We start from the raw sequence: 14,299 nt of genomic DNA on the forward strand, positions 1-14,299 counted from the left end.
TTGGAGAGAACCTAATGCAAAATGGTCAATGCAAGAAGTTGAAACATGTAGGTTGCCAATAGATAATGCTATTGACATACAAGAGGGATCAACAAACTCAAGTAGCCAACAAGAAACAGAAAGGCAGAAGATAAGAGAGATATTGTCAAAAGAAGCCTCAACTATTGACACCAGGAAGGGGCCTCAATTGATTTCATTAGAAAGGAAACAAGGTTGCACAACTGCACCCTTGAAGGCTGTATTTGTAAGAGCCTTTATCAAGAATTTGTTATTTCAGCACAATTTTCTCAAACTTGATAAGGGACTCTAAGGTAATGCTCAATCCTAGCCATACTCTTAATTTACACTAGAAGTTATCTAGTGTAAACATTATGATTGACAATTGATTGTGTTTATTCTTGCAGATTTCCTTTAGGGAGTATGCTAGAATATTTGAAGCATGATCTGTAGAGACTTGCAGCAGATTGGAGACTTTAATGTGATTGTAGACATGTATTAAGAACACAATTTCATATTCTCAAGAATATTTTGTATTAACACGTCATTTTGCTTTGTTGGTTTTCCAATATCACTTGTTATAATATGTAACTTGGGTTATTGTATAATTAGTTGTAGAAACTTTGTTCATTGTAGAAATCCAAGAACTAAATTTTAATCAAGAAGGAGGCCTAGGACATTGTGAAATCACAAATGGAGTTTGATAATTTTCATAGTTTCTCACAATAGATTTCTCTATACTATGAAGGTCAATAATTTTAATCTAGAATGACCAAGTGGTTGATCCAACATAACCAAGTTTCCTATTTCAAATTTATAAGTGGTTTTATTGAGAGAGGTTGCATGGTTTTCTTGGAATTTTATGCAAAATATTTCTTTGAAAGGTTTAGAAGACTAAGTAGTAGATAGATAATGGTGAAGTAATGTGATAATAAGTTCAGCATGCAATGACCAAGATCCCCAAGAGATTCAATTTTTGATAAATTTAGCAAAGTATCATGTCTAAATTAGACAAGTCGTCAATATGTGCACGTTAGATGAGCCTTCTATCCATTCTAGGCTAGATGAATAAAAAAGTGGTCAATTCTAGGTCAACTGATGGTCATATGTGAATGTAGTCTTTTCTAGAAAAGACATGCATAACCATGTTCTTTAATAGGCACATGTGTTGTTTAGATTGACCACCTATTCCTTCTAGGTCAAGTGATGGTCGTATGTTGTTACATGTGTATATCTACACATAGATTTGCCACATGATCGCCAAGTTCATTTTTTTCTATATTTTTTATCTTTCTTTCCCAGAAAAGGCATCCTTGTACATTCTTTCATATTCATGTGTTTTGTGTATCTTAGTCATTTGTCCCTTAGACACTAGGTTATGGTGGGATATACTTTGTTATGTATATGTGCTATTCACATTGACCACATGTCAATTCTAGGTCTCGTGATATTTGGTCATATGTGAATGTAATCTTTTCTAAGAATGACATGAATAACCATGTTTCTTAATAGTCACATGTGCTATCTAGATTGACCACCTGCCCATTCTAGGTCAAATGATGGTCGTTTGTTGTTACATGTGTATATCTACACATAGATTTACCACATGTCCAATCGAGGTTCATTTTTTCTACATTGTCTATCTTATTTTCCCAAGAAAAGCAGGCTTGTATGTTTTTTCATATTCATGTGTATTGTGTATCTTAGCCATTTGTCCCTTCCAGGCTAGGTTATGGTGGGATGTACTTTGTTATGCATATGTACTATTGAGATTGGCCACATGTCCATTCTAGGTTAGGTAATGGTCATATGTGAATGTGCTCTTTTCTTAGAATGACATGCATAACCATGTTCTTTGATAGTCACATGTGTTATCTAGATTGACCACCCATCCATTCTAGGTAAGGTGATGGTCGTATGTTGTTACATGTGCATATCTATACATACATTGTCCACTTGTCCAATCCATGATCTTTTTTCCTATATTTTCTATTTTTTGTTCCCAAGAAAAGCATGCTTGTATGTTCTTTCATATTCATGTGTATTGTGTATCTTAGCCATCTCTCCATTCCACTCTATAGCTTATATTGGGATGTACTTTGTTATGCATGTGTGCACTTGAGATTGACCACCTGTCCATTCTAGGTCAAGTGATGGTCAGATGTGAATGCGCTCTTTTCTAGGAAAGACATGCATAATTATGTTCTTCAAGAGTTACATGTGTTGTTTAGATTGACCACCTGTCCATTCTAAATCAAGTGATGGTCGTATGTTGTTACATGTACTTATCTACACATAGATTGACCACCCATCCAATCCACACTCATTTTTTTTCTCTATTTTCTATCTTTCTTTCCCAAGAAAATCATGCTTGTATGTTCTTTCATATTCATGTGTATTGTGTATCTTAGCCAAAAACTAACTTAGAATGGGGAGGTGGCCAATCTAGATTGCAAACCATACAAGGATTCAACTATTCAAGAATGTACAACTTATCATTATCTTCTTTATTGGATGCATGTGTAATCTATATTAGTAATCTACTTATTCTAGGCTGGATTAAATTAAAAAATGTTCTTTCTTGGTTATGTGTGCATTTACACTAGCAACTATCTAGTCTTGGCTAATTTTCCATGTTTTCAATGCAGACTCAAAACCAAAAAGTATATCTTTATTGGGATGGAAATCTTCTTCAAGCCATGAGGACTCATCTAGTGGTACCTATAAGGGACCTTCAAAAGAATATTATTCATCCTTTAGTCAGATGCCACTTATGCTCAAGAAAGAAAGAAGAGTCCTTATCTTGGACATTGAAGGCCTACTACTTAAGTCGATTGAAATGCAACATGGTGATGCCATACCATCATGGACTGGCCACATGCGCCTCATAAAAGAAGATGAATGTTTTGCTATACGGCCTGATGTAGATGTCTTTTTAGACTTTTTCTTTCACTACTTTGAGGTTTGGATTTGGAGTTGTTACAACCTTAAAAAAGCTCAACATATCATTCAAACGTTTTCCTAGCCATCATTGTAACATTTAATGGCCTAAAAACTTGTGTGTAGCGGAAATTAGCATGAACATAGTGGCCATTTCATTAGAATAGATTCCTAATGAGAATTACAAGAGTGCTTGGGTGGAGAGAGCAAAAAATTAAAGCATAATACCTAGTTAGATAGCATGAACAATACTTTCAAAAGAGAGAGAAATTAAGCTATTGACAACAGTTGAGGACTGGATTTGCATGGAGCCGGTCCCCCCTCCAAAAGGCTTTGTATTATGGTTTCTCCCATCAAGAGAGACATTGTACAATACAATTCTTTGTGTTCCTTCAAGACTAGCTAGTGCAATGAAGATGAAAGCTTCATGCACTAAGCAAAACACTTAGCAAACACAAAATCAATTATCCCCGGTCTCAGACCCAAGACCTCACACACCTTCAAAGATGGTGAGAGCTAGCAGGGTATGAGAGTAGATTGAGAGGAAGAAGGAGTAGTCTTACGAGAAAAGATGTACATCTCCTCACATAATTACTCATATTAGCATAGCTTAGCTTAGTAATTAGCTTGGTAGAGGAGATGAGCATGCATTGGAGCTTGGCTCTTGGTTGGATTTGCATCCACATGCCAAGAGTGTGTCGATGTAGGCTTCTATCTCACAAGCTTGGAGTAGGTGATGAGCTCTCCATTAAAGCTTGGGAAGAGATAGTCTTTTTTTACTTCACACATGAGATTGTGTGAGTGTGTGTGTGATAATTCCTTGCAAAAATCAGCCCCCCTCTCTCTCTTGGGCAAGCCCTCTTGCTATTTGCTCTTGCTGTCCTCTCATTGGACCTCCCTAGGGCTAGCCAATGACAATTAAGCAGCATAAGTGATAGCGTTCTGACATGTGTCCCCCTTTCCCCTTTTGTAAGAGATTTAGGTAATTTAATAATTCAAGTAAACTCTCATTGGACCCCTTTGCCTCCTGGCCAATAGGAATCAGGCAAGCCATTGGGCTGCTGAATGCTCATTGGACCCCTTGGGAGACTGTCCAATAGTCTTCTACAGGACTTAGTTCTCATTGGTCATTTTATTAAGTGTTTTTAAATTAATTAAACTAGATTTACTCTAGCCTAATTCTCATTGGTCCACCTCCAAGGCCATCCAATAGGAATTGGGTACACCTTGTGGGCATCTGGCCTAGGGAGCTGACATGTGTTCCTCATTCCCTTTGTGTAAAGGGAGCTTGTGTGTGTGTGTGCGACTTTCTCTCTCATCCCCTACATGCAAGGCTCGCCCCCTCCTAAGTAGGGATTGTAAAGACGTTTTTGTACACACACAAAGCATCCAATTCCCCTATGGTTGACCTTTGGACACAACCTTTGAATTTTGGAACCTTAGCATTTTGGAAGTCTTAATGGGCTGAACCTTAGGGTCTTTTTAGCCCAATGTTGCACATGGCTCTTTTGCAGATGGCCCCCCCTTTGGATCCCTATTTTTCCCTCCTTTGGATCCCTACTGTGGCCGATCTGCTAACTTAACCAATATTCTAGCTTTTTCTCCCTTGGCAATTCCCCATATTAAATGATCAGTTTAACATGAGAAAATCATTTAGGAGAATTAGATATTGATTATTATGACAGTACCTCTCTCTTGAAATCATAGTCGTCCTCGACTATGGTGTAGAGAAGATAAAGCATATTTATGAGTCCTTTTATTAGCAGGTAGAGGATCCCTATGTTACCCTACGACATCATTTCACAATGGATGACTAGTCCATTGGGCGCTTGAGAGCCTGTGGCTGCCGCAAGCATGTCTGCACATTAGTCCTATCAATCTTCCATAGTAGAGTGACAAGTTTGGGAGACGTCGTCTCCGCAAACTTGATCTAAGCATGCATACTACTTCATTTTTGTGCACAATAAAGAAAAAGAGAGTCTTATAAGACAAAAACTTTGTTCATTTTTAACATTTTGTACATTTGCTTACCCTTGGGAAGCATTGTAAGCATTGAAAAGGTTTAGGTTATCCTTTAATTGTATGCCTTGCATCCATCTAGCATCTTCAAAAGGATAATTCTTAAAATTAATAAGATATCGTCGGATAATCTTACCGCCTCTTAGTACCTTGTCTTCATGTCGGAGAATGGACTCGCACTGCAGCACCTCCTCTTGGTCCTCGATCTCTGGTGGGTCTTCAGTAGTTGGTTCTTGAGGTGGCTCTCCTTTGTAAGGCTTTAATAGGCTCACATGGAAAGGATTGTGTATGAGCCAATGATTGGGCAACTTGAGTTGATAGGCCATCTCATTGATTGGCCTAAGAATCTGGAAGGGACCATAGTACCTTTTTGCTAGTTTAGCATAGTACTTTCGGTGTCCCGTAGGATTCTTGCCCGTCGTGTGCCTTAATCAAGCCTTGGAAAACTTTAATAAGACCCAATCATTTTCTTTAAAGGTTTGGGCTCTTCTGTGCTTGTCAGCAACAGCCTTTTGCCTTTGCTGTGAGATAGAGATAGCATCCTTAATCTTTTGAAAAGATTCTTGTAGGTCTCGGGTATACTCATCTGCAGCGAAGATCTTCCCATGTACCTTAAGTAGCAAGGGACTTTTTGATCTTCCCTCAATTACCTCGAAAGGTGCTTTTCCCGTGGAAGTATGTATAGTGTTATTGTAAGCATACTCCACTAAGGGTAAGTACTTCTCCCATTGGGATCTTTGATCTACTTCCGTTACATAGGCTTTTAGTAGATCGAGAATTGTTAGGTTAGCTATTTCACTTTGGCTATCCGTTTGTGGATGATAGGCCGAAGAGAAATTTAGCCTTGTTCCTAAATTTTCAAAGAGACCCTTCCAAAAATTACTGGTCATTCTAGGATCTCTATCCAACACTATGGACATTGGCAAGCCATGGTACTTGAAAATTTGTGAAATGAAGAGGGTTGCCATTTGATGGGCTTTGATAGTCTTTTTGACAGGTATAAAATGAGCTTGTTTACTGAACCTGTCTACTATCGTCCATATTCCCGTATTCCCATGGATAGACTTAGGCAATCCAAAGATAAAATCCATGGATATGCTCTCCCATGGTGAATTAGGGATTGGCAAGGGTTGAAGCAATCCAAGTTGCTTCCCTCTATCAAATTTTGTCTTTTGGCATACCACACATTTAGAAACATACTCTTGTATGCTCACTTTCATGGTAGGCCAATAGAAATATGTTTCAATTCCCTTTAAGGTAAACTGAATCCCTCTATGTCCCGCATAAGGTGGAGCATGAGATTCATAAATTACTTTCTCACGTAGTGAGTTAGTAACACATAGTCTATTGCCATAGAGAAGATAACCATCTTGTAAAGTAAATGGTTCTTCTTTCTTCCCTAATGCAAGGGTTGAAATCACATTTCTAAAATCGGGATCACTAGCATACTCATCTATCATTGAAGATAGATCATTGTGAGTTGCTATGGAAACTGCATTCACTCTTGGCCGTCTTGAGAGTGCATCAGCTACTGGATTATGCTTGTCAACAATGTGAGCAATATGAAAATGAAATTGAGAAAGGAAATTTGCCCACCTCATTTGTTTGTCGGAGAGCTTGGTATGCGTCATGAAGTACTTAAGACTTTGGTGATCCGTTTGCAGAATGAAAAGAGTCCCCAATAAATAGTGCTTCCATGAGTCTAAGGCATGTATAACTGCAAGGAGTTATTTTTCATATATGCCTAAAGCTTTCTCAACAGGGTCGAGCCTTTGACTTTCATAGCCTATGGTGTGCCCTTCTTGAAGCCAAACAGCTCCAAGGCAATCACCACAAGCATCACATTGGACCTCAAATGGTTTTGAGATATCCGGTAGTGTAAGCACAGGTTGAGAGATAAGCTTTTCTTTAAGCTTTTCGAAAGAATTGTTCTCCTTAGCAGACCATGTATACCTAACGCTTTTCTTTGTTAGGTCATGTAATGGTCCTGCTATTTGTGAGAACTTTTCTATGAAGCGTCTATAGTATGCACACATACCTATAAAGCTTCTTAGTTCATGAAGATTCCTTGGTTTAGGCCATCCTTTTATTACCTCTAACTTTGATGGATCCATTTTGATACCATCTTGAGAGATAATGTGACCTAAATACTGAATCTCTTGCAAGAAAAATTCACTTTTCTTTCGATTAACATAAAGTTTATTCTCTCTTAAAACTTGAAATATTACCTGGAGATGTTGCTTGTGTTCGTCTAATGAATTGGAGTAGATGATAATATCATCAAAGAACACTCCAGTGAAGGTTCAATGAGGCCTGAACAACTTCTCCATCAAGCGGTTGAATGTGGCTGGTGCATTGGTCAAGCCAAAAGGCATGACAATGTATTTGTAAAGACCAAATGTGGTGCGAAATGCGGTCTCTACAATGTCTTGATCAACTATCCTTATTTGATGATAGCCACTTTTTAGGTCAATCCTACTGAAGTAGGTCGATCCTTGTAGCTTATCAAATAGGTCTTCTACCCGTGGAACGGGAAACCTATTCTTGATAGTGATCCTATTTAGTGCTCTATAGTCAACACACATACGATATGTGCCGTCTTTCTTTTGCACTAATAGCACATGTGAGAAAAATGGAGATGAGGTAGGCCTAACCATGCCCTTCTCAACTAACTCATGCACTTGCCGCATAATCTCCTCTTGTTGAGCTTGAGAAACTCTATAAGGAGGTTTATTAGGCGGTGAACATCCTGGAAGAAGTTCAATTGCATGGTCATCATTACCTCGTTTAGGAGGCAGCTCACAAGGGATGTCGTCAATAAAATATCTTGACACCCCTTGAGAAAATTGGATAACTCTAATTCCTTTTGGTTGCTTTTATTTTATTTTGCTAAAGCATTAGGTTGATTTTGAGAATCTTTAACAAAAATCTTGTTGAGCTTGAGAAACTCTATAAGGAGGTTTGTTAGACGGTGAACATCCTGGAAGAAGTTGAATTGCATGGTCATTATTACCTCATTTAGGAGGTAGCTCACAAGGGATGTCGTCAATAAAACATCTTGACACCCCTTGAGAAAATTGGATAACTCTAATTCCTTTTGGTTGCTTTTATTTTATTTTGCTAAAGCATTAGGTTCATTTTGAGAATCTTTAACAAAAATCATGTAGATGGAAATAGAGCTCTTTATTGACTTGTTGAAAGCTGGTGGGGATAATAATTTTGTAGGCTTTTAATTTAGACCTTTAGGCACAAATTTAGAACTTTTTTAATTGTGTGCTCAAATAGACTCATTGTACATGACACTGCTCCCAAACATACAACCCTTTGACATAATTTTATCCCAGGACATTCATTATTAAAATTTTAATATATCACGTGTGTTTACCAAAATCGATTTTAATTACTCCTTATACCCCTCTTGTATACATGAATTTTTAAACTTACAAGAAATGAAAATCCCTTCTGTAGAACGCACGTGCTATGTTACATATACTTTAGTGAACTCCGTGGGAATTTTATATCAAGAGTTTATATTAAAATATCTATGTTGTATGAAAAGTTACATACAATAATAACAGTTTTTGGATTCTTTAAGCTAATACATGATGCATATCAAAAATATATATTATGTATACCCATTCTATCCCCCAAAAAAAAGGCTTTCACATACTTGTTCTATAGACATGTGTCTTTTCTCTTGTTTATTAATGGCTAACTAAAAACTTTAAGGTTATTGAGGACACAATGTAGCCTTTCTCATCACAAAGAAGGGTAAGAGGTAATTGCTCCACTAATCTAGATCCAGTCACTTGGTAGTCTCAAAGGGTATTCAAAATTGAATTAGCGGTAGATGTAATGCAGTATATAATGCAAAATGTTTCTCAAACATCATACTTTGTCCCTACCTTGTAAAGTGAATCATTGCTAGATATAATGCATTGCATATAATGAGGCCCCCAGCCCCCCCGCCCCTCCCCCTAATAGTACCAAGGACAACATTTATTTCAACATCTCATCGTGAATATATTACACAATGCAATGCCTTCAAATGCAAGCATGGATGGTTTTATTGGGGTAGAAGCCCTTGTCCCCATTTGAAGAAAAAAACCAAAACTTTTAAGTGATCTAGACCCTGCTATGTTACGAATTCCTTGCCACGCTCATATGTGTTTAATGGTCACACAATTTCTCACTATGCATTATGTACATTGCAAATGGCATACAAGTTGAGCTTAACCTTGCCATCTTTCTATATAAATATAAAGGAGAGATGGAACTGTATGAGGATTGAGAAAACTACCCTATCCATGCTATGAAAGATCATGCAAGGCGGCAATTGTGAAGATTCCTATTAATGAGATTTTTTCCAAATCGTGTGGGTACATACTATTGGGAAAAATATAGGAAGGTTATTGCATTTGTTTGCATCTTTATTCACACCCACACAACTTTGTAATGCAATTGAAACAATCCAATGAGATCTTTGAGATCTATTCCATGAGTCTTAAATTGGATATTTATTATCCAAGAGGGAGCATCTCTCTCTCTCTCTCTCTCTCTCTCTCTCTCTAGCCACCAAAGAAGTATTGCTAAAATTTAACCACTAGTTGTGCAAGGTGGGAAATCCATGCTTCAAGAGATTAGGTATCAATAATGAAAGATTGAAGGAAAATACCCTTATAAAAACCATATCTTAACGAAGAAGCAAGAGGTTGCCACTACCAAATGCATAGAGAGTACGGCCCTATTGCTTGAGAGCATACACAACATCCATGGTAGTGATAGTTTTTGGGCAGGCATGTTTGTGTAGGTCATAGCATCTGGGATAACATTCTCCAAGAAGATCTTGAGTACCTCTAGTTTCCTTGTAGCTTAGGCCACTGATGCGTTTCACACCCCCCCTACGAGCAAGCCTTTGAATGGCAGGCTTGGCAATGTCCTGAATGTTCACACAAACCCTCCTGTGGAGCTTGACCCCTCCCTTTCCACGACCCTTCCATCCTTTCCTCTTTTTGGCATGCTTGCATTTCTCTCCCCTTACCGATAATATAGGCTTCAAGATCTCTCTCTCTCTCTCTCTCTCTCTCGTGCACCCAAATACAGAGGAAACCTTCCCACCAAGAGTTGGACAACAATCTATTCACATGTAGAAAAAATATTCTTCTCTCAAAATCAAGAAGCTCAGCTACATCTATACACATCCTGAGCTTGCTATCTATCGGAGCCTAACTAGTGCTATTCATTGTCATTGGTCTTCAAAACTTCAAGTTGCAAGACTCTAGAGGAGCTTGCTATGCTTATCCTCAATATGAGAGCTTCTATAAGCACGTTCGCCACAATATACTTGTTGTGACCAATCTCATTCCTAGAAACTATGGGGATTACTCCTGTCCGTGTGCTCTAGTGAAATGAATGACTTTGCTAGCTCTCCAAGGCCACAAAAATAAGCTGACTAGCATTACATCAAAAGCCTGCACTCTCCAGCAGCATTTTGGGCTCTTGCAATTAGTCAAGCTGTTGACGACGTGACCTTGATCAAAATTGAACAAGAACGTAGTGTGAATGCCGTGAGGATCGTTGCAGATGTTGTTGTCATCGTCGTTGCTACGTTGACGGCAGCATGTAGAAGTTGATCTCTTGACGCTACATCTTCTCTGCAGGGTCATGTTTGAACTGTTTGGACCAATCTGTTGAGCAGCCATGTCAAGTTTCAAGGAATCTGATTATGTGTGATGAATCCTTGCAAAGAGGGTTGCTAATTATGGTTTAGTGAATTGAGGGGATTGAATCATTGATTACAAGCAAAGAGAAATTGATATGCCTGGAATGCCAAAGGGCATCGAATTAGATGAATATCTAAAGGATGTAAGTGACTGTCAAAATGCGTAATAGCTGAGAGTGCATTTAATGACACCATGAAAATGAAAAGCGGCCTATGGAGAGCCTCCAACACGAGTAAAAATTAGCTTGCGGAGTAGTTACTAGTAATGAGCAAATGAGTTAGTAGCTTGTGATGGTGATGAGACGGCAGTCGATAATGCATGTGCGCACCTGTAGTCTGTTGCTAAGGCATCGCAAAGGGCACATAGGTGCAATGTAGACTACAGAGATAGCCAATAGCCTCACGGGCATGCGGAGCTCTTCAACCTCATTGCCTCAACGAGTCCATGGGCTTCGGAGAGGGATCTCTCTCTCTCTCTCTTTCCCTCTAGTCTCACAAAGCTTTGAATTGCTGCACAATGCATAAGCCTGCATTGCATCCGTCTTGACTCTTCTCTAGAATGGAAACTGCATTAGAAAAGTACCTTTCTATTTTAATACCTGCATTAGAAAAGCTACATGTCTGCTTACAAGCATGGAAATCGTGGGATGACTCTCTCTCTCTCTCCCTCTCTCTCTCTCTCTCTCTCTCTCTCTCTCTCTCTCTCTCTCTGGCACACACTACTGCACGCCTCCTGAGCCTGACTAGTGACCATGCTACCTCAGATCGAGAGGCCACTACTGTAGTCCATTCTCTCTCTCTCTCTCTCTCTCTCTCTCTCTCTCTCTCTTTTAGTAAGGCACTAAAACAGCTGCCTAAAAACATGTGACGAATGGGCACCTTCCCACAATACACTGATGAGGAGTGTTACATCCCAATGACAAAGCAGACTCCAGCTCACATTAGGTATGAAGGTATGATATTTTACTACACACACAGGAAAGACTACCACCAAGGATGATTCTACACATATAATCACCCACTCAAAAATGCAAGAGATTCCTCACAGGTACTCCCCAACAACGCACACATGCGCTCACACAACCCCACCAAAACGACTTTATCAGGCAATGCAATACCTTTGCCGACACGACTCAAACAAGCTACTTCAATAGAGAGCACTTGGCTGGAAAAACTGGATCAAGGACGAGCCTAGCTTCCCTTAGAAGTTTCAGAAAATTTTGACGCGAATTTTTTTCTAGGTTAGTGGCGGCATTCAGCAACTTGGGAGACGGTTGATTCTTCCCAGCTTTAAGCTTCAGCAGTTCAATTTTAGCCTTGTCGTACTCCAAAGCTGCAAGCTTCCAGCAACTAATATTTCCGCTTAAATCAAGTAGGTTAAAAAACAGAGGACAATTGTTAATGCTCGTGATAAATGTAATCGCACACCATATCTTCTCATATTCTGCATGGCTACATCTGATCACTGGATTTACATACTTCACTTGAAGAGATGGAAGAGAAGCAGCGAGGCCCAACTCTCCAAAGTTGTGGAGAATGCTGTCTCTGATGGCGTTGGCGATGGAAGACTGCGAGAGAATAGGGCTCCCTCCCTCCCAAAACACCTCCATCATGAGGTATCGATTTTTCAACGCCACCATCTTCTCCCGAGCTACACTACACACGACTGCCTCGCACTTGCTGCATCATTCTCTCTCTCTCTCTCTCTCTCTCTCTCTCTCTCTCTCTCTCTCTCTCTCTCTCTCTCTCTCTCTCTCTCTCTCGCTCTCTCGTTCATGAGCATGGAATCCGTCCGCGCGCGTGCGCGGACGGATAGGGAGCTCAAGATATGAAAATTAAATTTTGGGAAAATTACCAAAATACCCCTCTAATTTGTGGAAATTCCCAAAATACCCTTCAAATTTCAAAAATTCCCAACATACCCCTCATATTTTGTCAAAAAATCCCAAAATGCCCTTCAAATTTTCCAAAATTCCCAAAATACCCCTCGTTGTGAGAGTAAATTTATCCAAAAGTTAAAAAAATTATAGCTTTTCATAAGAAGATGGATTGTCTATGAATACAAGATACTAAAACTAGAATTTGAGCTGGTTATGTCGGCTTTGGAAATGAATTGCTTCATTATATTTAGACATAATTGTCTTTTTTTGGGAGGTAATTTGTGACAAATTACATGCTAAGCACTAGAAAACGGATATACATTGTCAAAAAAGAATAAAGATTAGGAAATCATGAACAATCCAGTAAAAATAGATACTTGAAATTTGAAGGGTATTTTAGGAATTTCCACAAATTAGAGGGGTATTTGGTAATTTTCCCTTAATTTTTAGTATTTCTTGTGTCACAAAGTGGCGTAGGATGGGGAAAAGGTCTCTCAGCTTAACCTTGAGCTATTTGAAAATTCAAGAAATTAGTTACCTCAGAGGGGAGCAAAAATTGAAATTGTGACTTAGATTTTGCAAGAAAATAGAATGAATATGTTAAAAATATAGCTTAATTCATAGAGATTGGGGTGCTTTTATTTGATGAAAAATACCCACATTGGTGAACGCGCATGTAGTCCATCTGCGCACGTATTTTTCATCACAGCGTGGACGAGGACTGCGTGCTTGTCCATCAGCGTGGATATTTTTCATCAAATAAAAGCACTCCAATTTCTACAAATTAAACTATATTTTTAACATATCTGTTCTATTTTCTTGCAAATTACAGGCACATAGAATGTCTGCCCTTGGGACTACATGCTCCTTGCCCTAGTTTATTCCTTTAATGATTGTAAAAATTCTTTTATGTTCCTTACGCACTTGCAGCTCGTGGCAAGCAATTCTAGACGGCACAAAATATTGGATGCATGAGAGACAACTTGATCATCAACAGGATCACCCATTGATAATTTTGTGAATTGGGAATACCAAGCATCTTGCCAACAATAACACATCTGGACAAAATACATATGAAGGTCCATCAGCCACACTTTCTGACACACAGGGCCAAACACAAATTAAACACAAACAACACACATCACTTTTTCTTGGGTCTTATCAGAGAGAGAGAGAGAGAGAGAGAGAGAGAGAGAGAGAGAGAGAGAGAGAGAGAGAGAGAGAGCAACCAAGTGAACCAAACAAGATTACTCGCACATGATAAGCATGATTGAGAGAAAATTCTTATGTAGGATGATAAGAAAATTGGCTTTGATCTCAATAGAAAAGTAGGTTTCTAGCGCTTTTCCCTACTATGAGGATAAGATTGGTTCACATTAATCTCTCACAAGCTAACAACGATTTTTTGTTTACTCAATAAGCTCTTGCAATATAGCTTTTATATAAATGAAAGGCTATTGATCAATAGTGTCTTTGAAGTTTTGTGGAATGTATAAGGTGGACTGGCTCATTCCCCCTATCAAATTGTGGAGGGTGAACTAGTCAAAAGAGAAGTGGCTAAAAGGTATAAACAACATTTGGGAAGTAAAATGGCCAAGCTCAATGACGATAATCACTTGGTATTTTTTGTGGGGGTTTATCCCTATTAGGAGTAAGATTCTTGACAAAGGTATTGACACAAAACACTTACTCTGGGTGCAAAGTAGCTTTGGAGGATCCCTTCCATCTTCTCAGAGACTAC

The 14,299-nt window shown here is 38.8% G+C and overlaps 1 pseudogene; it reads right to left on the reverse strand.

Moving 5' to 3' along the window:
- Positions 1–11,820: 11,820 nt before the first annotated feature.
- On the reverse strand, positions 11,821–12,318 carry LOC147434896 (putative ribonuclease P/MRP protein subunit POP5 pseudogene; annotated as a pseudogene).
- Positions 12,319–14,299: the final 1,981 nt, after the last annotated feature.

This window comes from Adiantum capillus-veneris, chromosome 19, assembly GCF_014529385.1.
Source record: "Adiantum capillus-veneris isolate H3 chromosome 19, ASM1452938v2, whole genome shotgun sequence".
Classification (NCBI taxonomy): domain Eukaryota; kingdom Viridiplantae; phylum Streptophyta; class Polypodiopsida; order Polypodiales; family Pteridaceae; genus Adiantum; species Adiantum capillus-veneris.